Source organism: Balaenoptera ricei, chromosome 11, assembly GCF_028023285.1.
Source record: "Balaenoptera ricei isolate mBalRic1 chromosome 11, mBalRic1.hap2, whole genome shotgun sequence".
In the NCBI taxonomy this organism is placed as follows: domain Eukaryota; kingdom Metazoa; phylum Chordata; class Mammalia; order Artiodactyla; family Balaenopteridae; genus Balaenoptera; species Balaenoptera ricei.
The window spans coordinates 29,398,287-29,406,332 of NC_082649.1; the positions used below are offsets into that span (position 1 = coordinate 29,398,287).

The 8,046-nt window shown below is 42.0% G+C and overlaps 1 long non-coding RNA gene across 1 annotated transcript; it reads left to right on the plus strand.

Annotated features, from left to right (window-relative positions):
• Nucleotides 1-270: 270 nt before the first annotated feature.
• Nucleotides 271-7,470, plus strand: LOC132373968 (uncharacterized). Its single transcript, XR_009505567.1, has 2 exons — nt 271-347; nt 6,892-7,470. It is a non-coding gene; the product is annotated as an uncharacterized LOC132373968 (long non-coding RNA).
• The last annotated feature ends 576 nt before the right edge of the window (nt 7,471-8,046 follow it).

Sequence of the window (8,046 nt, forward strand, 5' to 3'; positions counted from 1 at the left end):
TAAAAGGTAGAAAGTTATGCAGAGGTGATCCAGAAGCAACAGTGGAGTAGAGGGTAATGAGAATGTGCCCTTCCTTGACTGAGATATAGGAGAAATTAGGAAGCAAACTTTACCTGAGAGTGTGAAAAGCTAGGTTAAAGAGAAAGGTAGGTGTTCAGTAGTACAGAGAAATGAAAGGGGAGGAAAAGGTGAAAGTGTTTAAGGCCAAGGTCCAAAGTGTAAAGGAATTTACTGACAGTGGAATGAGAGGTCCTAAGGTTACAGTAACAAGGTTTAACCAGTCAATACATTTTCACTCAGTCAAGTCAACCTGAAGATAGAGCACACCTCATCAGCTATCTGCGCAGGTATGTAAACTACAGGTCTGTTACCTTTTATCATAGTTAATTAGGTGTTTTATAAAAATAATCATTAATTGGTCATTAGCATTCCACCTTCCTGATTTTTGTCCTTTCAGACAACCACTTTTCTTCTGTTATTTTCTTTAAATGGACTCATTGCTTTCTTATCCTCATTCTAAACAAGAATATCCATGAAATCACTGGCTCATATTTGTATTTTTATATTCTGTAAATTAAATACATAACAGTTAAAATACAAAAGGTTTATACAGGTAGAGCCTGGGGTCTGACAACTTGATTCAAATCTTACCTCTACTACTTACTAGCTGTGTGACCTTGGGCAACATACTTAACCTCCCTGTTTCTCAGTTTTCTCTTACGTAAAATGAGGATGTTGTTGGATGCTCCGGCCCACTATGATCTCCTCCTTCTCTCAAACTCTTCAGTCACTCTTCTTATCTTGTTTTCTGTACAACCTACTTGTCACCTGTCATATACTACCCTCACTCTTTTTCATTCCAGGAAAATTACTGAGCACTTACTATGTGCCAGTCACTGAGAGGTTGAAGTCTGGGCTGAGTGCTCAGTAAGGTCTCCAAATAAAACTTAACTCACAACTTTTAGGTTGTCCGTTTTTCTTTAGCTGAAGTTTTCAACATCGAAGTACTCATGACATTCTTATTTTGATTTGCTATCTCACTCATAGGACCTGGGACTATACTGCCCTGTTAGAACTCCAAGGCTTACCTGATTCAGAGACAAGCGAGAAGCCACTTAGATTTGGGCTGGGGAAGGGTGAGGAACAGGACAGAAGTTCTAGTGCCCAGAGAAATGATGATTCAGTAAATAGCAGGAATGTACCCATCTGTAGATAAGGTGACAGACTAGTCTTTTAGCAGACCTTTCCTCCCTGCCTGGGACTTATTGGCTCAGTGAAATCTTGGTTCACATTTCAAATCTCTACCTGAAGCGTTTCAAGACAAACACTCTTTAGTAGCTCTGGCGGATAAACAAAAAGCAGACACAATGCTTCATATCAACAGATTGATTGTTGCTATCTTTCTCCCCATGGGTAGAAAGTTTTCAGGCTCTGAATGAGCCCTCTTCATCGAAGAAGCTGTGGACTTCAAAGGCAGTCCATCCAGGTCTTTGATATTTGTCGAATTGAATTTTGGAAACTGCAGGGAACCTCATTTCCAGTTCAAGCTCTGGGTAGGTTCTGGATTTTAAACAAAAGGGGTGAAACTCTTCTGGAATCTGCCATCTGTCTGGTTAATCAGAAGTCCTTTTGGATAAACACCAGCTAGTTCTCTGACATCTCTGAAGTACAAAGTTTCTTCTGAGGGTCTTAATTGCCTGAATTCTAGAAAAAAGAAAGTGAAAGTGATGACACTGTTTATAACTTTCAGGAGCTAGATTTCAACATATCATGAATTGATCTATTTTTCCTCTACTTTGTGTATCAATAATATACACCATAAAGCCAAGTCAATGCTCATCAACGATACTTAGTTATAAACTACATTCAAATTGAGATCTAACTGATTATTACTGGGCATCTGTAACCAACTATGTCATTTCATACATGTCATCACATTTTATCAGATTAATCTTCACAACAAATTAGTGAGATATTATTAATCCTGTTCTAGAATTGAAGAAACTGAGATTCAAGGTCACTTAGCTAACATCTTCCTCAAATTGTAACTACAAGAAACTACTTTTTAAAAGAAAGATATTATTTTCTTATAGTGAACCTCAAGTATCCATGGACAAATACAGAAAACTGTACATATAACGATTTTAAATGTATAAATTGTCATGAGATGAACTGTAAACTACTTCGGGCCTTAGGCTATGTCTTGTTTTTCTTTTTATCCCCAGGTCCCAGTATAAAGAGAGATTTAATAAATGTTTGTGGAACAACATGGGTGAATAATAATGATTTCCTTGGGCCTTGGATAAATGTATACAATTGAAGGAAATAATAGAATTCTAGAACTGGAAGGGATCTTAGAACCATCTACACCCGTGGTTCTTCAAACGTTAACATGTGGCATCAGAATCCTCTGGAAGGTTTGTTAAAACACAGACTGCTGTGTTCCAGACCCCTAGAGTTTCTGGTACACAATGTCTAGGATGGGTTTGAGCATTGGCATTTCTAACAAGTTCCCAGCTGAGGCTGATGTTGCTTGTTTAGGGACCACACTTTGAGAATCACTAACCTGTAACAACAATAACTAACATTAATTAAGTGCTAATTATGTGACGGGCACTGTGCTAAGGGCATAAGTCATATTATGTCATTTAATCCTTACAATAAATCTAAGGATGATGACATTATTAGCATCCTTATTTTATTTATAAGAAAAATGAGACCCAGAGAAGCTAAGTATTTTGCCCAGATTCATCTCTCTAACAATTGGTGGAACCAGCGTTATGCATTCAGGCTGTATGATGCCAGATCCGGCACTCTCACCTGATGTTATAGAACTTCACAGAGTGAGCTGCCTCGTACATTGGTCCAGATGAGGAGACAAAGGCTCACCGGAAGTGACTCACCCAAGATCACACAATGAATTGGAAGAGGAGTGTGAATGAGGACACAGGCTTCCTAATTCAGCATCTGCCTTCTCTTGCCATAGAGCGCTAGGAGCGGGCAAGGGCTCCACGCTTTCCTTCAATTTGGATTTCCCAGGCCATCACCTTCTAATCGGTTTGAGTGGTACAGATGTCCCTATGGTGTTCTGATATCTTAGTTGTTTTCCTTATTTACTCACTATTTCATAACTAAGGGAGGTGATGGTTTCCATAGAGGAGAGAGTTGAGGTTGATGGATGAGTCATGAGGCTGGAGGCTAAACCCCAGAAAGGAAAGGGGTTAATCAGACTGATGAATTGCTAAAGAGTGGGTGGAAGAAATGTCTCCATGTGTCTTGACACATCCTCTGTAACATCTCAACCCACACTTAGAAAATCCAGCTCTCAGGGACTTTAGGTCACTGTACGTCAACCTCCCGAGTCTCCCAGGGATGCTGGGAAGGAGAATTAAGAATGTTTGGTTCGCAGAAGATTGGGCCTGGGAGGGCTCTACAAATCCTAAATTCAGTCCCCAGAGGCTCTGTCCTTAGATGTGCTGTACCTAAGTCCCAGAGTGTGCCCTCTCCTGGGCCAGCTGTTGGACAAACGTTTATAACGAGAAGCAGCACAGTGGACAGAGCCCTGGCCTTAGCTCACGTTCGTCCTCCCCAACGACAGCTTCATGAACTTGAGCAGAACTATTATCTTTCAGAGTTGGCTTCCTCATCTCTAAAAGGGGTATGGGAAGCAGGATAATGTCTGCATCTCAATCCCTAGAGCAATTGGGTGAAAAGATGCATTTTTCTGTAGCCAAGATAAGGTTAGAATGACTGTTGTCATGACCGAGCTACTCATCAGAAAAGCATTTTCAGAGTCAGCACAATCATGGACGAGCTTGTTAAACTGCTTTTTTCTTTTTCTCTGACTTACAACGGAGAGCCCACTCTTGCAGCTTTTCTGGTAAAAATGAGTGCAAAATGGAGGCGGTGCCTGGAATACTGATATTTAGTTGAAGCCAAATGCATCTTTGGCCAATAAAATGCCATGGGACTGCTTGGTCTTCAGTCACACCAAGTTACAGGTCCTGAGGATGTCCATGCAGTGTATGAGCTTGGGGTGGTGGGGACAGACAGCTTTGTGACCCTGCCTCTCTCCTGATCCTCAGTCCCAAAGGTCCTGGAATCCCTCTGTTAGCTATGGCTTGGGCACGTAGTGGCCTTGGATGGTTGCATCTTTCCTCATACTGAGTTATTCTTAATTAAGGCCACAGGATTCAGCCTGGCGTTCTAATCCCTGGGCAGTCTGTTCCCAGCCAACCGTTGTCCCTGGCTTCTACCTTGTGTGACCTGGGTCTCCTCTCAGTGGTAGAATGTTTTAGGCATGGGCTCTGGAAACAGAAAAACTTGGCTCCTAATCCAGCTCAATTCACTGTTCTTAACTAGATGCAGCTATAACTTGACTTTTCCCCACTTCCGTGCCCTTGCTCACACCATTACCTTGGCCTGAAATGCCATCTCTGCTCCTTCATATAAAGGCAAACTCTATTCACCTCTAAGGTCAAGTGCAAATGCCGCCTGTGAGCCCTTCCTATTTTTTTTTTTTGGCCGTTCCACGCGGCTTGTGGGATCTTAGTTCCCTGACCAGGGATTGAACCCGGGCCCTCGGCAGCGAGAGTGTGGAGTCCTAACCACTGGACTGCCAGGGAATTCCCAATTCTTCCTTAACTGAACAACTAGGTGTGATCTTTCTTTGGAGTTACCTCAGTGTTCTATCTCTTCACCATTTTTTATATCTTGGCTTTCGTTGTTCCCAGAGCTCTCTCTCTTCTGAATTTCTACTTTGAATCTCTGACATGAAACCTATCACACAGCAGGGTTGCCAGATAAAATACAGGACACTCAGTGAAGTTTGAATTTCAGATGAACAATGAGTACATTGGTTTAGTATAATTATGGCCCAGATATAATAGGGGGAATACTTATGGTAAAATTTTTCTGTCGGTTATCTGAAATTAAAATTTAACTGAGCACCCTGTATTGTGTGTGTGCGTGTGCGTGTGTGTGTTTTAACTTTTTAACAGATAGCTGTGCACTTTTCTGGATCCTTCACTGAAGGGTACAAGATGTGACGATAGCAAGCTTGTCACATTTGCATCCCCCAGTGTTTCTTCCTCAAAGAAGTTGCTTGGTAAATTCTTGTTGATTAGTAAAGGGACTGTCGCACCAGCAGGTATGAGCACAGATCCTAAGAGCCGTAGCTTTGGAATCAGAGGACCAGACCGTGTTGTGTTCCCATCACTAGCTTAACCACGTGTGCCTTAGCAAACCACCCACTCTCAAATCATGCTTATCTGTAAAATGGTAAGAAGACACGGGTATCTATTCTGTAGTCACTATCTACCTTCTGTCCTCTGAACGCACATTAAGGGCTTAGCAGAGTGTCTGCTCCATAGAAAATGTTCAGTAATTGTTAGCTGTTACTACTGGAAACACTGAAATACATTCAGACTAGATAGCTTGAGTTTAGCAGCAACCACTTTGCTACAGACAATAAGGACTCTATAAAGGAATCAGCTATATATCATTTGGAAACATAAAAATGCAGGATGGATCCCCGTCTTCCTTTGGAGAAATGTCTTAACTCATTTGGTTTTTCTTTCCAGTGTCCCAAGCCAAAGGTATGTCCTACTCTCAGGCTAAAGTATTGTCTGGCTTTCTAAGATGTCAGTTCTTCATCTCTTGTTCTAAGCCTGTCTTGTCAGCACCTTGAGATGTTGTAGCGCCTCATCCAGCCCTTCACGACCATAGTTTACTTCCCTCTTCTCCCTTTCCCCTGGTCCTGGGTGCTTTGTTCCCCAACTAGAAATTATTTGCAGCTTCCTTTGGATACTTTTGCCTTGTGTGTGTGTGTGTAATGTGTTGAGTGTGTGTGTGTGTGTGTGTGTGTGTGTGTGTGTGTGATGGGAGAAGAAATAAGTCATTCTGGCATCTCCTAATTATCCAGGCACAGTTGAATGGGTGGCCATTAGCAAAATCACTCAAATCTGACATGTATTTATTGTTACTGGGCTATGTGCAAAACCCACTCTCCCCGAATTTAATGACCCCTCCACCAGGCACCATGAGATACTTGGCTTACAAAGTCCCATCGAATACTCACAAGAGCTCATAAGGTAGATGTGCTCAATTTTGTGGATGAGGAAACAGAATGAGCGAGGTGAGGAACTCGCTCTAAGGCCTCAAGGCTGGTACCTTCTAGCTGCGATTCAAACCCAGTTTCTTGACTCCAACCCTCCGGCTCTTTCGCCGAAGCCAAGAGGTCTTCACCCTGGCTGCACGTTTAAAATCAACCCAGTACATCCAACGTATTGACGTCCGGACCCTGTCGTCAGGGATTCTGATTTAGTTATTTTTGACAATCATCGCAATTATATTGCTGTCCTCTTGTCCAGTTTACTAGGATATAAGACAAAAAGATCAAACACAGTCTACTTTGATCCCCCATAGTCCCCACTTGTGGAACTTGGGCCCTAAAACTTTCCTGTGATTTGTAGTCAAGGATTATTTGTCTCAGTTGCTGGGATTAATCCTAGATATAAACACGTTCTGTGTAACTGTGGAAATATGGACACAACTGCTCAGAAGTGCTGAGGTGGAAGCAACAGCATGTTCTGCTCTTCTGCTGTGTGAAAAGAGTTCTTAAGAAGGTATTTCGGTGACTTTTCCCTCCCAAGTTTATTTTACACTGCTTCCTTTGGAAATCTTTTGCAGCAAGTTACCCAGTTTTCAGAGACTTGTTTCTTCTCTGTTGATCTTCACTCTGCGTCATCTTTCTCCAGGCCAGGATGGGAGCAGGCTGAGGCTGTGCAATTCATTTTATGTGCTCAATTGACTTTGTCTTCTTTTTTGTTTCCATTTCTTTTTAAGGATTTTGCTGATTGTATTCCCTTTTCCCTATTCTCTCATCTTCAGGATACCTTAGAAAGTCTTCCCCGCCAAGAAAGTTGTCATGTGCCATTAATGATCTACATTTGAAGTTGATCTTTGTTTCAATACCATTGGCCTACTTCTTTGGACTGTGACCTTTGACCAATTTCATTTTGGGGAATTTCAGGGTTTTTTTTTTTATTGCTGAATGAGGCGTAACAAAATCTAGCACTCATGATTTCCATGAAAAATGTATTCACTAAACAAAATTGGCAGAGTGGTGGCACAGTGGTTAAGAATCCGCCTGCCAATGCAGGGGACAGGGGTTTGAGCCCTGGTCGGGGAAGATCCCACGTGCCACGGAGCAACAAAGCCCGTGCGCCACAATTACTGAGCCTGCGCTCTAGAGCCCACAAGCCACAACTACTGAGCCTGCGTGCCACACCTACTGAAGCTTGTGCGCCTAGAGCCCGTGCTCCACAACAGGAGAAGCCACCGCAATGAGAAGCCCGTGCACCGCAATAAAGAGTAGCCCCTGCTCGCCGCAACTAGAGAAAGCCCGTGCGCAGCAACGAAGACCCACCTCAGCCAAAAATAAATAAATACATTTATTAAAAAAAAAAATTGGCCTGTTTATTTGTTTACTATGTCTCCTCTGCTCAACTGTAAGCTCTTCTAGGCACCGAGTCTGTTTTGATTACCACTGTGTACCTGGTGCCTAGAATCATGGTGGGGTTTAGCAGGTGCTCTGTAAATATTGCTGGAATGTTGACTATTGAGTGGGCTTGGGAGTCTGACATGCTGGGTTCTGAGTTTCTGCTGCACCACTTACAAGCTGTATGTTTGTGACCTTGAGCAAGTTAACTTCTCTGAACCTTCATTTCTACATTTGTAAAATAATAAAAATAGTAGTAGTAGTGATAAACCTCATATGGTGGTTGTAAAGTTTAAATGATCTGTGCATATAAAGAAAATCAGTTCAGTGCCTGGCACAGAATATCCTTGTAAGTGCTAATGAAGATGATGATGTTACTTAGAAATATTGATTTTCATGATAATATTATTGGGGGACAGAAATATATTCCAAAATGTAAGAGCTACTAACTTCAAAAAATAATAGCTATTCAGCTCCAGTGAGGCAAATAAATGAAGTAGAAGTTTGTCCACTTGCCTCTCCCTATATGTTTTCATCCTGTAATG